We start from the raw sequence: 18,066 nt of genomic DNA, 5'->3' as shown, positions 1-18,066 counted from the left end.
CATCTGGAATATTGTGTCCGGTTCTGGGCCCCTCAGTTCAAGAAGGACAGGGAACTGCTTGAAAGAGTCCAGCGTAGAGCCACAAAGATGATTAAGGGAGTGGAACATCTCCCTTATGAGGAAAGGCTGAGGGAGCTGGGTCTCTTTAGTTTGGAGAAAAGGAGACTGAGGGATGACCTCATCAATGTTTACAAATACGTAAAGGGTAAGTGTCAAGAAGATGGAGTTAAGCTTTTTTCAGTGAAGACCAGTGATAGGACAAGGAGTAATGGATGCAAATTGGAGCATAGGAGGTTTAAGGTGAATATCTGAAATTTTTTTTTTACTGTGAGAGTGACAGAGCACTGGAACAGGCTGCCCAGAGAGGTTGTGGAGTCTTCTTCACTGGAGACATTCAAAACCCGCCTGGACACGTTTCTGTGTGATGTGCTCTAGATGACCCTGCTCTGGCAGGGGGGTTGGACTAGATGATCTTTAGAGGTCCCTTCCAACCCCTAGGATTCTATGATTCTATAATTCTATAATCAATCACAAAAATCCCATCAGTGGATCACCTTGAAGATGCATGGATTGTAACAAAAAGCGCAGAGAACTAAACAGTTACCATCTTGGGGGAGATTGTGGCACCGAAGAGTACTTAAAAGACACAGTCTACCCAGGAGGAAGTAGGTTTTAAGAAAGTAAGTGCCCGAAATGTTCCCTGTCTGTGGTATCCAGTGAAGGATATAAATAGAGAGTAAGTAGAGCAAATAAATAAAATGCAGGCTTTTTCCACTCAAAGACACAAAATCACATTGCTTCCATCCTTTAACGATGCTTCTGAAATGCCTTGTTGACATGGGTGTCCAAATGGATGTTAGACCTACTACTACTGAGTTAAAGAAAACTATTTGCACAATTCAGGTCTTTGCATTGTCCTGGGCTTTTGCCAAAGTATCAGCATCTGTAAGATCCTTCTGGAGAGGCTGTGAGCACATGCTCAGATCTGACCCAGTTCTGTGACCAACCTGAATTCCTTTGTGTGCTCATGAGAAGCAAAAGTGAGCTGAGTGTTGTATGTTTTTATTTTGACTTTCCACTAGGCAAGAGTGGTTTAAGTCTCTGCTTTGCCACTGTAGCTCACCAGCCATCTTCAGCTTTGGTTTCACTACCCCAAAGGTAGTACAGGTACCCCAAAGGTTAGCACAGTTCCTCTGCGCACAGGTTAGTCTTAACTGTGGTTGGTTTACCTGTCAAGTATAGGGGTTTCCTTAGCCAGCTTAATTGTGCTGAAAGTGTACTTAGTAGATCAGGAGAAAAATAATTTGTGTTGGCTTCTAGAAAACTGGAAAAAGAGAAGGTTTGGTAAGTTGAACCATATTAACTACAATGTCAACAACAATTGATTTTTTTAAATCCCATTGTGACTTGTATATTATCTCTTTAAACTTCAGAATTATTCTTTCTCTTTTTATAGTGCAGCTCTAATGTTCAGCTAGGTAATGGGATTTATGATTTTGTGTACATCAGTCACCATGGAGACCCACCGTAAAAGATCAGTTGCTTGGCAACTGGGCATTGTGGAGCAGTAATGGAAGGAGGAATTTTTTGTTCCTCTGGAGGGAAGGCTTAAGGAATAATGAAAACTTCTGCTCATACTTCTCATTAATGCTTTATTTTCAAGGTCAACCAAATGTTTTTTCAGTAAATACTGGTGAGCTTTTCTTCAAAAGATGCACCGTAAAATGTTTTTCAAAGATTATCCTGTCTCAGAGAGAAGGACAACCAGCTTAAGAAGTTTTTGTTCTCTCCATGCTGTTGCAAAATAAGGTTTAGAGTAATTGTGGAGCAGCCATAATGAAGCAGGTCTTTTATATACTGCCTGTTCTGCATTCATTAACAAACTACCTACTGTACGTTCAAAGCTATTTCTGATTCCAGAAACTAAACTAATTTTTTTCTTCACTGAATTAATAGCTTGGGTTTTGGTAGATTTATCTCTCGTTTCATTGTATCTTCTTTTTTCCCCAACATTTAACTTACAGTGAAATTTAAAACAGAGAAATTTGGATCTTATTATACTAATATATGGGTAAACTTAAGAAAGAAAACTACTTTAAAATTGAGTTTTGCAACATTAACTTGTAGTTTAAAGTGTTCATGTGTACTTGAATGTATGTGGTATTAGTATGAGATATGAGTCATATGAGATATGACTTTATATGAGATGTGTATACTCTATATCTTATTTAATAATTAAATTAACTTTAGGTGAGGTAATTTGTAGGCACAAAATTAAACTATGCAGGTATAATATAAAAATTCAGATTTGGGGCTCTTTTGAAATAATTATCTGCCTAGCATCTTCTGTAATATGTTATATCTGTTTTAAACAAACTTCTTTCTTGAAATCCTGTCCTGCTTATTCTGAGTTTGTAATGTTTTCTCTTTAATGTTACTGTTTCAGAACCAAATTGGTATTTTGGTTAAAAACTAGCTCCATGTCTTTGACGTTTGAATGCTAACGAAGTACATTGGATAAATGTGTGTTGTTCTTGTGACATTGTGTGTTATAGAGAACCCTCTAATTTCCTAGTCAAGTGGTGAAGTGTGACCTGCTCACATTGTTAAACATCGGAGTTTTTGGGGCTTGAGAGCTTTGATCTATACACTATCCTTGTGGGAGCACACAGAGACAGCTTCTTCTGCCATGAACCCTGCTCCAGGCCATGTGTCTCATATGTACTCTATGATGAAGCCCAAATATGACACTTCAATATTTTCTTTGTATTCAGCCATACTCGTATTGCTGCCTCCTGCTGCTGGTGGTTCTCATAAAGTTAAGAGCCTGGGAGAACACTGCTGCAGCATCCCAGTTGTGAGATCAGCAGGATGGACAGTGCTTGGGATCATGACCAACCAGGCTGTAATAGTTATTTTGATAGGGTTTCTTAAGGGTGGAAAGATGTGGAAGTGGAAAAGCAATACAGAGCATAAGCAATGTCATTGCTTTGTCAGCTGAGACACAGAACTGATGGATGCCTGTAACAGCATCTTGGTAGCAATTTAATTCTTGGCTATAATCATGCTATAATCATAGTATGCTCTCTCACAGAAAAAATATGAGATACAGCTATAGATAATTACTCAGAAGAAGGAAAATAATGTATACGACCCTGGAAACTCCTGTGAGCAGTATGCATACTGTATTACTTGACAGTTCTTCAAACTTTTCATTCCTGGCACAGAATCAATTTTGTATTACTAGAATCTAAAGTGCAGGAGAAAGAGACACCTGATTTGTACTGTGTTTCCTATAATCAATATAAAAGTATCCAAACCTGTTGCTAATACCAAGGACACAGGAGAGACATGGAGCTTAGAACAATTGCCAGAATGCTGCTAATACTCTTGTTCCATGTAAGCCCCATAATGCATACTTCAGTATCTTTTACACAGCACGGAAGGCCTATGCTGTTAAAAATCTACTTAATCCTGAACATTATTCTGGAGAATCAGCAAAGCCTCAGTGCTATGACAGGAATATGGTTAAATTTTATTCCTTTTCTAGAATGGGAAGATTGTACTGGTGCAAACACCACACACATCTTCCACAAATGCAAATAACAAATGTCTGGAGTATGTTGTGGGTAGACATCCATCCCATAAGGTCTGTAAGCCCCTGTGTCTTCATGAAAAGACTTTACAATTAAGAAATATGCTTTTTTACCCTTGCATTTCAACAAAATTCACTTAAGCAAGAAGCAGAGAAACATAATTCTGCAGTGTTATCTTGTAATGAATCAGGGCTTTGTGAATTGAAATATTTTTAAAAAGCAACAGCCTACTGCAGCAGATGCTAAAATCCAGCCAAATAGCCTATATCCAAGCCTTGGAAAGTTAATTTGGTACTGCCATGGCCTCAGGAGAGGCCTGAATCTGTGCAATGCAATTCCACAGGATGGTGGCCACTCTTTCCAAAAGACCATTCAAGGAACTACATCCTTCCCATCTTCCTCATCCCAAGAGCAGTCACTCAAATTTGTTTTCCCTCTCAAGTGTAAGAAGGTTCAGTTTAACTTTTACTCCTCATTTCAATATTACATCTTGCCTACAGATGCACTTGGGGCATCCTTGGTTGGATGTGTGGTTAATAGCTGTGGAGTGAGTCCAGATTTCTGAGTATGTGGTGTAAGAGATTATAAGGGGGGTTAAGTGTTTGGCACTAATCAGATTATTCCTGTTGTTCACTATGATGAAAGGGTAGTCAGAATTTGGCTAGAGATCTGAGACACTTCTTTAGAGCTCAGTGTTCCTTGAAGCTATTGGAAAGACTCTCACTACATGATGGATTTAGGCTGGTCTTCTTCATTGGTATCGCTACTCTCTTAGAGCTCAAAAAACAAGTGTTTATTTTTAAGACTTATGAAAAAGAATGATAGAGCAATATTTTCCTTTACTTTCTTATTTTTACCAGGATCATTGCAGAATTTACCACAAATGAATTCTGAAAGTCCGTTGTATTATTAAGTGAAGAAAAAAATAAAGTACTGTAAAATTCACTGTGAGTTACCAACGTTGCATTAGTTATACACTCATACATACACATACACACATACACACAGACACCTCTGGTGACATAGATCCAACTGGGTAGTCTAGCTAGATGTTCTTGTTGTATCAAAATACCCCAAATGAAGACTGAATTCTGAATGAAATTATCTTTCTTTTGAAGTTAGTGACAGTTCTTGTAGATTTTGGCTACTTTCTTAAATAATAAGAATAGTAAGATGGGAAAACCTGCTTCTTAGCAAAGAATACTTCCAGAATCATGAAGGATGAAATTATGCTACTTGTTAAAGCCATTTTTAACATGACAAAATAAAAAGTTGTTGAAATTATTCCATACTTCTTAAAGGCAAAACTAATATGTGTATACTTTGCTAGGCCTCTATTTTGATGTTTTATTGCTCTTTCACAAGAGTTAAAGAAGAAAAATTATTTAAATTCCTGTAATCTCTGCTGACATTTATATTATTTTTATTAAATTTGAAGCCTGATACATTCCTGAACCTTCTGGCAGCATTTCCCCCCCCCCCCTCTTGGTGGTCTCCATCAACCTTTCATTGGGAATGTAACTGCTATCACAATAGGTGAATAAAGCCCAGCTATGGTCAGCTTCACAGTATCTTATATATTTCATCACCTTTTCCTGAGGCCCACAAAAAACCTAGAACACTTAGTAATTTTAAACTACCTATATTATTCAAAAACAGCTCATTATTCTATGATGACTAAACAAAGGACTTATAGTTTCATTGCCTCAAATGGCAGATCTTTTTTTAGGAAGTAGCTCTCTAAAAATTCATGGTTGCCAGACGTTTTGGTGATATAAGGTGATGTTGCTCTTGCCTAGATGCAGAACTTCACATCACCTTTTCTATGTTCAGAGTTGTGGGGCCCTGTTTACCAAATGACATAACTTCTTTACTGCCCTTTGTAACTTCTTTAATGCAATAATTTTTTTTTGCTATTACAAATTTCTTTAAAATGAGCAAAAAGTTGGCTGTGTGTTTCCTTTCTGAAATTAAGGAATTTCCTTCTTAATTTCACAAATCTGCTTCTAAGAAGTACTTCAGAAAATACATAATTCCCTCTTTCATTTTACAATTAGCACTGTGGCATCAACATAGCTATGTGGGTTTTTTTAGTGGGACACACATTTGCTGAGCCAGCCACCTTGCACTGGATTTCAGTCAGCACGGGACCCAATTTTGGCATGTAGAATTTTTGTGACCAGTAATTACTTTTAAAGGTAGAGAGAGAGAAACTGAAAAAGTTTTAAACTAGGCTGAGAACAGAAGCCATTAATAAGATACCTGCTTAAAATGTATATTGATATAGATCCAACATAAACATTGGTCACTAATAACCTATGAAAAAAGATACCCTCTTGGAGAATTACACGCTCTCTTACCTTTTTCGTTATTGCTTAGATAACACATTTTCTACTTCCCTTAAATATCTCTCCTTTATACACTTGCATAGATACACAAATAAATATATATAAAATGTCCCGCTTAAAGTTAACTATTTACATATTGAAAGATAGATTTCAGAATAAAAGAGAACTTTTTTTCTTTTTCCTTTCCTGCTTTTTTTCCCCTCCACAGAAGGCCAGTTACAGCATATCCATGCTTCAGAAACAGACAGACTCAAGGAAGGGCTTAGTGTATTGTAAATCAGATATTTATAAGTAAACATGTCAGAGAAGACAAACTGCAGGAGCCTTTCTTCCTCTAGGGCTTCAGCCAAATTCCTTTTCCAATACCCCAATATCCACAGACTACTTTATTGGTTTAATTTTCAGATCTCCATAACTTTATTTTGGTTTGTTTTTCTGAGTGAGCCTGAAAAAGGATCTATTTTCTTGTTTTTCTTTTTCAGCCATCAGCTGAAACCTCCTTACCAAACATCAAACTGAGCTATTTACAGCTATTCTAAAAGTCTGCTGAACTTAGGCATATAAATTTGCCCAACAAATCCTACCCGGAATGTCATTGCTGCTGGCAATTTCTTGCCCTTCACCCACCTGTTAATAGTTAAATATTATAGAATCATAGAATTGTTTTGGTTGGAAAAGACCTTTAAGATCATCAGGTTCAACCATTAGCCAGACTACTGAGTCTGGTGCTAAGCCATGTCCCTAAGCAGCACAAATACACATTGTTTAAACACCTTCAGGGATGGTGATTAAACCACTTCCCTGGGCAGCCTGTTCTAGTGCTTGATATTTGTTTCAGTGAAGAGGTTTCTTGTAATACACAATCTAAACCTTCCCTGGTGAAACTTGAGATAATTTCCTCTTGTCCTGTTTCTTGTTATTAGGGAGAAGAGACCAATACCCACCCCCCTACAACAGTTGTAAAGCATGGTAAGATCTCCCCTCAGCCTTCCCTTTTCTAGACCCCAGTTCACTCAGTTTCTTCCTGTAAGACATGCTCTCTAGACCTTTCACCAGCTTTACTACCCTTCTCTGGACTTCCTGCAGCACCTCAGTGTTCTTCCTGTAGTGAGGTGCCCAAATGCAAATGAAGTACTTGAGGTGGGGCCTCACCAATGCTGAGTACAGAGGGATAATCACTTCCTTGGTTCTGCTGACCACACTATTTCTGATATAAGCCAGGATGCTGTTGGCCTTCTTGGCCACCTGGGCAAACTGCTGGCTCATATTAAACTTCAGTGTTGACCAAGACCCCCAGGTCCTTTTCCTTTGGGCAGCTTTCCAGCCACTCTTTCCCAAGCCTGCAGCATTGCATGGGGTTGTTGTGACCCAAGTGCAGGACCTGGCACTTGTCCTTGTTGAACCTCATACAATTGGCCTGGGTCCATTTGTTCAGCCTGTCCAGGTCTCTCTGTAAAGCCTTTGTACTCTCTAGCAGATCAACACTCCCATCCACCTTGGTGTCATCTGCAAACTTACTGAGGATGCGTTCCATCCCCTCATCCAGATCATTGATAAAGATATTAAAAAGAACTGGCCCCAACACTGAGCTCCGGGTAACACCACTGATGACTGACCACCAGCTGGATTTAACTCCATTCACCACAACTTTTGGGGCCCAGCCAGCCAGTCAGTTTTTTAACTAGTGAAGCATACACCTGTCCAAGCCATGACCAGATAGTCTCTCCAGGAGAATTCTGTGGTTGTCAAAGACTGTGCGGAAGTTCAGGTTAACAATGTCCACAGCCCTGTTGTCATCAACTAGATGTGTCACTTTGTCACAGAAGTAGATCAAGTTGGTCAAGTAAGATCTGCCTTTCATGAACCCATGCTGACAGGGCCTGATCGGCTGATCGTCCTGTGTGTGCTGCATAGTGGTATTCAGGATGGTTAGTGTTTATGCACTGTGATGGACCAACACTCTCAGTCTTCATAATGTAGTAATGCATCAGTGCATACTGTTTTTACACAGTATTTTCACTGGTTTGAGAGTTCCTGTATAATATGTCAGTTAAACAGTCTTTGATTCATTTATTTCTGAACACCTAACACTCAGTTCTTTGTCTCCTCCAAAACACTTAATGATACTGCTCATGATGACAAGAAAGGATGTCCTGAATCCTAAAACAGGGCTTTCACAAATGCATCTAAGTAGGACAGCTTAAAAACCTCATAGTGTTTGGTTTAAGACTGTATGTGCTGGCAGTGGTTTAGCCTGTGCTTCTGAAGAGAGGTCTCAAGACCTCATATGCTCAAAGCCCCAGTTTTCTACTAAAAAATGTATTCACCTTCTTGCTGTTAACAATCACTATCCCAGATTTTCTCCTTTGAGCAAAGCATGTGCTGAAGAATAGTGCAGGTGAAAACATGCCATGTTGGATAAAATTGCTCATTCTTTTACGCAGGTCACCCTGCAGTTATATGTAGACTCATTAGAGTTTCATTACAAAATATTCTAGAGCAGCAAGTATGTTGAGTATAATACATGTATCATGAGAAAAAAAAATGGATATTTGTTCTTGGAAGAAGAGTAATGGTGGATTTCTAGAGACCAAGCCCAAGGGTGTCACAGAAGGTGCTGCCTTCTGTGAACTACTTCTGGGTCAAAATGGACACAACATCAAGGTGGCACCAGAACACTGCAAGCAGAGGAATGCAGTTTCAGGGCAAGTAATTGGAATGAAATTAATGACAAAGACAAGCCAAAGGGAAGGAGAGAAAAAGAGAAAACCTTTAACAATCTGCTTGGGTATGGAATGGTACCTCAAGGAGGCAAGCGGGAGACCTATCAGCTGAAACGAGGCCTGGCAGTCTATTAATGAATGTACTATATGGGATAATTCTGCATCTGCATAGCAAACATGTGGCTGTAATGTTTGCTTTCTTTATGGATATTACACTGAAACCATAGCTATTTTCTTTGCTACCTACAAAGGGAAGCATGTGAGGGAACTTTGCATCCATGCATGTGAAGCTGAAGCCGAGATGTATATAGTTCGAAAAAAAGAGGCAAATTCTCCTCCATTGTCTAACCCAGTTAACCTGCTGACCCACATCAAGTCAAAGTAAGAACATTTTAAGAATTTGATGCCAGCAAATAAACCATAGACAAAACCAATCTTTTCTTACTATGGAAAGGAGAGAAGGAAGGGAAGGAAATAGGGAAGGAAGAAAAGAAAAAAGAAAAGAAAAGAAAAGAAAAGAAAAGAAAAGAAAAGAAAAGAAAAGAAAAGAAAAGAAAAGAAAAGAAAAGAAAAGAAAAGAAAAGAAAAGAAAAGAAAAGAAAAGAAAAGAAAAGAAAAGAAAAGAAAAGAAAAGAAAAGAAAAGAAAAGAAAAGAAAAGGAAGGGAAAGAAAATTAAAAAGAAAGAATTCCTCGTTCCTTCTGTTGGATAACAAATTCAATTATGGCTGCAGTCCTGATGGCCTGGAGATCAATTTTCTTTTGTCTCTTTTGTTCTCTAGATAATTGAACTTTTCTCAGTGTTAGAGTCTAAATATCTGTATGTCACTACTGCACTCTGTTTATCCCAGAAGGATGTCTGGGGTTTGTTTCCAAATTTTATTAAAAGGGCACTAACCGAACAAGTCTGTAAAAATTTATTACAGAGTAAATTTTACCCAGCCCTTATTCTTTGTCTCCTCCTGTGAGTCACCCTTTGAGAGAGCTACCTTTGAGGGAGGGTTGTGGCTGGAGGATATCTAAGTCTCATCAGCATGGGTACGCCATCCACGAAAGAGTCCTGGTTCACTTCCTTTCCTCATGTCTAACTAGCCAGAGAACACACAGTCAAAGTAACCGAATAGGAGCTGGTTTAATAGAAACCTGAGAACAGTTTTGTCATTTGCCCTTTTTTATTTTAGAAGAAAAGTATATTTTCAATGAGACTTTCAGCCTCCCCTCTTTTTCTTGGAAGGAGTATATGATGAAAAGTTAACAACTTGTAAACACTGTGAAATGTGTAAGTCCTTGAAAAGACTCCTCTAGTCTCTTTAACTTAAAACTTCACAAACGTATTTTAAAATACTGGGAAATAATTCCACCCCCCTCCATTTTTTCTATTTTCAAACCGAGTTGTACTTTAGTTAATTTGGTAATCACTGCAATTTTTAATAAATCATGCTTTTTGACAGCACATTGTCAAACTGTAATTGAGGAAAGATCTCCAAATGTTACATATGAAGTTACTTCGACCTGTAGCATTTTCTCATAAGTTGTACCTTCTCATATGGTTTCCAGCAGCTGGCATTCCTGGTGGTGTTGTCTTTCGGCCAGCACACATAAACAGTTTGGGACCGTCCAACCACATTTGCTGTGAACACTGGTTTCAGGCATTCACTGGGACTCAGATGGATTTTCTCAGCAGCTTTTTCTTAATATTTACTAAAAATGAATGTGATCTGACTAATCACAGTCAAATGTCTCACTACCCATTCATTTATACATCATTCATAGTTACTAACGCAGTGGTGTGTGCTGTGCATGTAGGCGCTACAGGGCCAGATCTTCAAGTGTGCGGTGCCGGCAGCCGGGGTCAGGCTTCATAAAGAACTCAGCTCCCATACAGGCAACTGAACCAGGATATCTTTCAAAGGAAGTACAGTGGGCAAGTTCGAGCTGTGTCCTTTAAAAAACATGGTTCCAAACCCAGACACCAAACTTTCCAGAATCTAGGCCTGTTTATTAGTGTGTATTTGTATACACACACCACAGCATTGGCAATGGCTACTGTACATGATACAGCCCTTTGGAGCTATTCTAAATTCAGGCCTGTGTTTTAATCCCAGCCACTGCTTTAAAATCCCTCATAGGGTAGGCTATTTCTCTCCCTGCCTGCTACTTCCCTGCCCTACTCTAGCTAAAAGAGCACTTTAACAATATTTACGTCCTTAATGAAATTCCAAAAACGTAACTTTATTCTCTGCTCTCTGTAGCTGTAGATAACAACAGAGCCACCATAAATGACATTTGTTTACTGTTTCTGGCATGCATCACCAGCACATGTGGAATATGCTTCTAGGAGCTCTGCAAGTAATTTTTGTGATGGGAACAAACCGGACTCTAATTTTTTTCATTCCAGATCTGTAAAGTGCAAAGCTTTAAATTACTGCATTACAATAACATATCACATAAAATATTTGTGTTTTGCAGCTGTAACACAAAGGCTACCCATTGGCTTCCACTGAGGTTGAAAATACACAGTAACTTCCACTGCAATTTTGCTTGCTCTTCCCATAAAACTATTACTTGGAAACTTCTCCTACTTTCCCTGAAGATAATATTTTCCTTTACTTGTAAAGCTTAAAATTTCTACTAAAGACATTTGTTGCAAAAATTAAACAAGGTAAATATGAATTGTGACAAACAGTGGCATGCTTTGCTTTGTTTGAATAGAAATGATACAAAAGCAAGTAAAAACAAGCAGTACTGGATTAGTGGCTTGAGAAGTGGACTTGTGCAAACTGCATGAAGTTCAACAAGGCCAAGTGCAAGGTTCTGCACCTGGGTTGGGGCAATCCCAAGTACAAATACAGGTTGAGGGGAGAAAGGATTGAAAACAGTCCAAAGGAGAAAGACTTGGGTGTGATGGTGGATGAGAAGCTCAACATGAGTTGGCAGTGTGCTCTTGCAGCCCAGAAAGCCAACTGTGTCCTGGGCTGCATCAAAAGAAGTGTGGCCAGGAGGTCAAGGGAGGTGCTTCTGCTCCTCTACTTGGTTCTCGTGAGACCCCACGTGGAGTACTGTGTCCAGTTCTGAAGCCCCCAGTATAAGAAGGACATGGAAGTCTTGGAGAGAGTCCAGAGGAAGGACAAGAAAATTATCTGAGGTCTGGAGCACCTCTCCTGCGAGGACAGGCTGAGGGAGTTAGGGTTCCTCAGCCTGGAGAAGAGAATGCTCTGGGCAGACCTAATAGCAGTCTTCCTGTACCTGAAGGGGCTGCAGGAAAGCTGGAGAGGGACTTTTTCAAGGGCTTGTAGTGAGAGAACAAAATGTAATGGATCAGAACTGGAGGAGGGGAGATTTAGGTCAGACATTAGGAAGAAATCCCTTAGTGAGACACTCACACAGGTTGCTCAGGGAAGTTGTGGAAGCCCCATTCCCGGAAGTGTTCAAGGGCAGGTTGGATGGGGCTCTGAGCAACCTGATCTAGTGGGAGGTGTCCCTTCCCATGCAGGGGGGATGGAACTAGATGATCTTTAATGTCCTTTCCAAAGGCACAAAGGAAAAAAAGGTGTGTACTATGGCAAGATGAATTTTGCAGGTAGCGAATGCTCAGTTTCAAAGAAATGTTCCTTAGAGCTGCAAGATGGAGTCACTTGTGCCTGAGGAAGCTGTGACTGAGCAGACAGGAGCAGAGATCAGATAGAACATGACATACAGATGTAATCATGGTGATAACAAGCAATTACGATGAGGGGCAGTCAGCACAAATATTTCTAGAATTTCGCCTCCACTTTAAAAAACAGCATTTTCTAGACAACTGATTCCCTGTAGGCAGATCTAACAATATTTTCCAGCAAAACAATGTAGCATGGAATATGGTGATTTAGAAGAGAACAGATTAAAGCAGTACAAAATTTTTCCAAAGTTTGAAAATAATATTTTGGGTTTTTAGTAGAAATTGGAAAGTCCATTTTAAAAAAACTTTATCAACAAAATTAGAAAATAGAAGAAAAATATCAAAATTAAGAAGGAATATTACCTTCTTAAAGTAATATTACAAGACTGACATTATTTATTGAAATTCTGTTTTTGAAACAACTTTCTAAATATAACACTTTGATACAAATTAAAGTGAAAACAAATTTCGAAATAACCTAATTTTCAGTTCCCACACAGCTCCTCTTTGAAAACTTCAGCTGTGAAGTCAATTAATGATATAGATAAATGCCAGATGTTTTTTGGAAAGTGGATGTTCTAGGAACTGAAACTATCTTTTTTCTTTCCCTTTGTATTTTTGCTTTATTTCCCTAAAAGCAGGAAATCAAATTTAAGTGCAATAACTATCTGTATGCAGATAAGTAAAAGAAATGGATTTAAAGACTTGAGAGAAACCCCCGTGTTTCCTCCTAGGTTATGCTACCTTTCTTCAGAACCTGGGCACTGAAAATGGAAGTGATACAGAGAGTCTTTAAACTGTGAGAGGCTGAGTAACCGAATCCATCCCTGCTGCAACTCCAAGCAATCACAAGCCTCCTAGAGACCCAAAAATTTCTACTTTGATGTTGTTACAAGTGACACCTAAGCTGGGCTTCCAGTCTTACTCTTGAATCTTACTGATAATCTGAAATGTTCAGGACATTCAAATGGTCTGCTAAATCCCTATAATAATTCTACTGTTTCTAACATGACAGCAGTTTGGGATGTGCTGGGATTAACTCTTTACTGCACTGTTGATTTCTGTGTAGCCGAGATATTTTTAGACAATTTAGTATTCTTACACAAATTTATACTCTATAAGAATGGCAGCTTGTTCTCTGGGCTCTAGAGGAGGGCTGAGTTAGGGTTTTGATAAGCCATATTCTCCAAAACATCATATCTTACTACAGCTTTCTGTGTGAATCTCTTTCTTTATCACTATAGGAATGTAAGATGGATCATTCTAGATAAGTATATTACAGAATAAATCTCATCTGTTCAGATTTTAAGGTTTCACTGAAAAGTAATATTTTTTTTCACCTGACAATTTTAAGACTAGTTTCATTGGTACCAGATTATATTTTACTTAGGACACGATAAACTCCTATTCAACATTATTATATTAGTAATGTAAATTTTACATTGGAATTTTTTTTCTGTTTAGTATACCCAACAGGATGACTAGTTCATTTTACTGCCTGATATTTATCTCTGACTTGGAAAGCTTGCAACTCTTGATGGCTAGGAATCATATCTTACTTGGAAAACCTTGCAGGAATTCCTCCAAATTCTTTCTAGACTTCCAGGCTGTAACTACATATCTTCCAGGGGATAAGACTACATAAACCATTTACCTTGCAAGAAAGACTGTTATTCCTGAAACTACAAAGGGGAGCAATGATGCTGTGTCCCATTGCCTTCCAGAGCTGTAGTTCAAACCTAAAACCTAAATACGGTTTTAACTTCTAGCTTCTGAGTTGTTCTGTAGACTATTCACATGTTTAAAGTTAAGTGAGTTTATAACACTCATGTTCAAGTTATTTGCTACATGCTTTAATTAGAAACAGTTTTGGGGATGCTGTTAAGATTGTGTCTTACCCTTCAAAATGGTTACTGTGAATCCACAAGGAATGGAATATGCAAAAGCAAATAGCTGAAATTGGTTAAAAAGGCATCTTCAGACACAAATACCCCTGACAAGGGCTTGAGCCCAGCCATGGAGGCAGGGCTGGACCAGGGCAGGAGCAGAGGCCAAGAGGTGCCTGGAGCCACCTGCATGTCAGCTGAGTGCAGAGCTTGACTGTGAGCTGCACTCCCACAATGAGCTGACTGATGCTGAAGATTTTGACATTCCTCAAGTTGATACCCCTCCAACACTGGAGAGCATCTTAAATGAGACTGATTATGAAAACTAGTCTTTTGTTTGGAGGATCCCTTTCTCTTGAATGTTGATAACACAGATACACACTCCTATGACACATCTTCTGTAACAAGCTCTGGTAGTGGGGAATAGACACACCTGAAAATGAGGAAAAAATCCCAGATTCTCTCTCATTCCATGGATCAGTTATACAGCTCTTGCTTCTGAAAGGAATTTCAGCCCATATAGTATCTGCAGCAGATAAACTGGATACTGCCTTGCGAACTGCAATTGCAGTATCAAATCTGATAGCAGTGGGACTTCACATGGGCTAGCACTGATTTTTGATCAAAAGCATGCTCTCCGGCTGTGTCTGGGCAGCACTGCTGTTGCAGCCCAATATAGGGCTATCTCTGCTCTCAGTAGCAACAGTGGCTATTCAAGACTCCTGAGTGGCTTTGCAAAAGCACATATCCCAATGTGGGCCAGTGGGAAGCTGCCACGATCAATAACAGATGCCCATCCCCAGAACAGCCATTCTGCACATCAAGTTTACAGATGACCTGACACTTCCTTGACACTTGCTATTTGCAATGACATCAGAAGTTCCATATTTGAAATCTCATTGGAGGGGGTTATGGGTGTAATAAAGTGTAAGGTCTCTTCAGTGGCTCAAAAGAGGAAGCTTGCTATATCGAACCATTACGTGCAAAAGTTCATCTGAGACCATTCTATCACCCAGTATTCACTACTTGCCGTGGCCTCCCTAGAAAAAATATTCCTTGTTGTCCTGATGCCATCTCTGAAAGTGTGGATGGCCTTTCAGTACAGTTCCATGGACCCTTTTAGTGTCCCTCTTCTGGTATGGCACTCTGTGCCTGCACAGAACTCTGTGAACACCGTGCTTGCATTTTGTTGAGGAAATGTAATTAATTTTCTCCTGGTAAAGAGAGATTATCCTGGTGCAATACTGTAGCAGGACACTCTAGCTCTCAATATGCCTGCCTCAGTTTCAACTGCTCTTTTTGTCTCTCAATTTTACAGGCCCAGGTCTGAGGTGTAAAGATTCCAATAAGAAAGGTAAGGGCTTAGCAAGCTCTGAGGTGGTAACAACCTTGAAGGGTACAAACAGAGGCTAAGTTGATGTTCATAACACCAGCTGCTCTCCAGTGTTGAAGGACATGGAACCCAGCCTAGCCACAACTAGGCCTGAAACAGAGATAAAATGAGATTAATAGATAAACAAAAGTTTGCTAGGTGAGAACAGGGCTTTCATGTTTTTTTTCTACTGTTTTCCTTTTATTCTCCAATGAGAAATCTGGAGGTACGGTTAAATGGTTAAATGACAGCAGTCAATCCACTTTATTCTATAAAAGCCTGGTCCCATCTTTGATAGGTGGACTTCCTGTACACTCTCCCAGGAGATTTCTGAACCTTCTCCTCTCCACTGGGGAAGAGATCAATTCAGAGAGACAGATTAATTCTTGAGAATTAAAATCTACCCAGGGACACCCAGCTGTGGCTGGGCAAGGGTGAGAGATATTAACTCAGCAGTGCTTCTGGACAGTGTTGGGAAGCTGCACATTATAGATCGTCAGACACAGGACAAGATGGAGACCATACAGATCTCAAAAGTTCAGCTAATCTAAAACAGCAGACAATTCAAATCACTGGCTACAGGATACAACATCAGCAAACCCCTGGCATTGGTTAGAGATAAAGCTTGTTACCAGTTCTTCAGCAGCTGCAGTGGTCAGATCTTCTACCTTGGAAGTAAGTCTTCATGTCATGACATTGAGGAACTGGAGAGAGAGTTGACCACTTTCTTAAACAAGAGTGTCTCACTGGTGCCCTGGTTCTAGCTCGTTCTTTTTATGAAGGTAAAACAAAGACTGCAGTAGGCTTGCCTGGGGACACAAGTGAGCAGAAAGCAGTCATTGCAGAAAAGATGGTTAAAATCCTTCTCCATTATGCTGATTGGACTTGGAAGTAATGACCTAATCAAGGAAAAATCCAAGTTATGGAGCAACATTTTCAGGACTTGGTGCCTGTCATAGTTGATTACTGTCTCTCACTCCAGAGCATCTATTTTTTTATCAGATATATGATGAGTGAAAATTCTATAGCTAAAGAATCTTCTGGAGTGCTTGAAGCCATAAGTCTTAAGTTATAAGCTTATGGGAATCACAGCTTAAGTGGTGAGATGCTGCTTCACTTCCAAGACAAGGATAGATTGGAAAATTTGTAAGCCTGCATTGTGCATATGGATTTCACCAGCTCAGACATACAGCCTGCTGTTCTATGCTGGGAAAACCATCTCTATGATGCCATTCTATGATTCTGCTTTTCAAAGAACAAAAACTTGCAGCTGACAAAACCAGTTTGGAATGAAGAAAATTCTGCTGTAAAGTTGTCTTCTGCCTAAGTATTTTTTGGTGGAGGTTATTGCTGTTTCATTTGCACATACACAGAATCACAGAATCATGGAATCATTTAGATTGCAAGAGACTGCTGGAGGTCATCCAATCCAGTCTACCCAAAGAAACTGTCATATAGCTTTGCCTAAGTTTATTTTCCTTGTTTATTTTTGCAGTCCTAAATTAGCTACTTCTGTGGCTTGTAACCTCTTACCTTGTAACCTCTTACCTGTTATAACTCTACAGCTAAACTCTTAGCTTTGGCTCATGATCAGGTGTAACACCATATTTTTCTATGCCCAATGGTTTCGAATCCCAAGTATAAGGAGTAAAAGTTTCCAAGGTAGCCATACAGTTCTACAGGACGAAATTAGTGAATTAGTACAAAAATATACATTACCTGCTTTAGTTTTATGTTATCTCCCCTTCATGTCTATCAACCTTCTTTTACCACTCAGGCAACTGAGTTATTGTGGCCCAAAATAATTAATTTAGGAGTCCCATTCATAACTGTTCATGGACATGAACATTTAAATTATGAATTTTAAGTATTCTTGTCAGAAATATTCTTGTGTAATCTGGTACCAGCAACAATGTGATATGAATTAGCTGAAACTAACCAGAACAGCAGAACTAACCCTGCTCTTGGTGTGTGATTCACTACTGAACAGCTGAAAAACTCAGCTGCACACAATTAATACATATTTTTTAAAACAATTATGTCCTTGGAGTAAAAAAAAAAAGAAAAAGAAAAAGAGAGGATTCTAGAAAATGCTTAGAAGAAAGATGTCACTATTTTTGGCACATCTGTTACGCAAAAGACACTTAAACTATGCATAAACTATTAGTTGTGGCTATTAGGTGCAGCAGTTTAACACCACTCAGAAAGCTTGATCTATTGGATATTATTAATTTTTACTTTATGTCAAAAAATAGGTTATGATAATCCAAGTTAACCATTAATATATATTACTTTCTCCTTGCCCAGTTACTCTGGTGTCTGTCATTATTTACATAGCATAGCAACATACAGGAACTATCATTTTTACTAAGCAATATATACCTTTTAGAAGACATAAAAAACATTTGATTGGCCAGAGGAACGCATAGTTCTGGGATTTTGCATTCTTTACATTTTTGTATGAACATGTAATAGCTCTTTTTCT

The 18,066-nt window shown here is 39.0% G+C and overlaps 1 pseudogene; it reads left to right on the top strand.

Annotated features, from left to right (window-relative positions):
• Window positions 1–8,968: 8,968 nt before the first annotated feature.
• Window positions 8,969–16,821, top strand: LOC127396015 (vacuolar protein sorting-associated protein 8 homolog; annotated as a pseudogene).
• Window positions 16,822–18,066: the final 1,245 nt, after the last annotated feature.

This window comes from Apus apus, chromosome Z, assembly GCF_020740795.1.
Source record: "Apus apus isolate bApuApu2 chromosome Z, bApuApu2.pri.cur, whole genome shotgun sequence".
Taxonomy (NCBI): domain Eukaryota; kingdom Metazoa; phylum Chordata; class Aves; order Apodiformes; family Apodidae; genus Apus; species Apus apus.
Note: the sequence above shows the minus strand (reverse complement) of the source record. Positions and strands in the feature narration are given on the sequence as shown.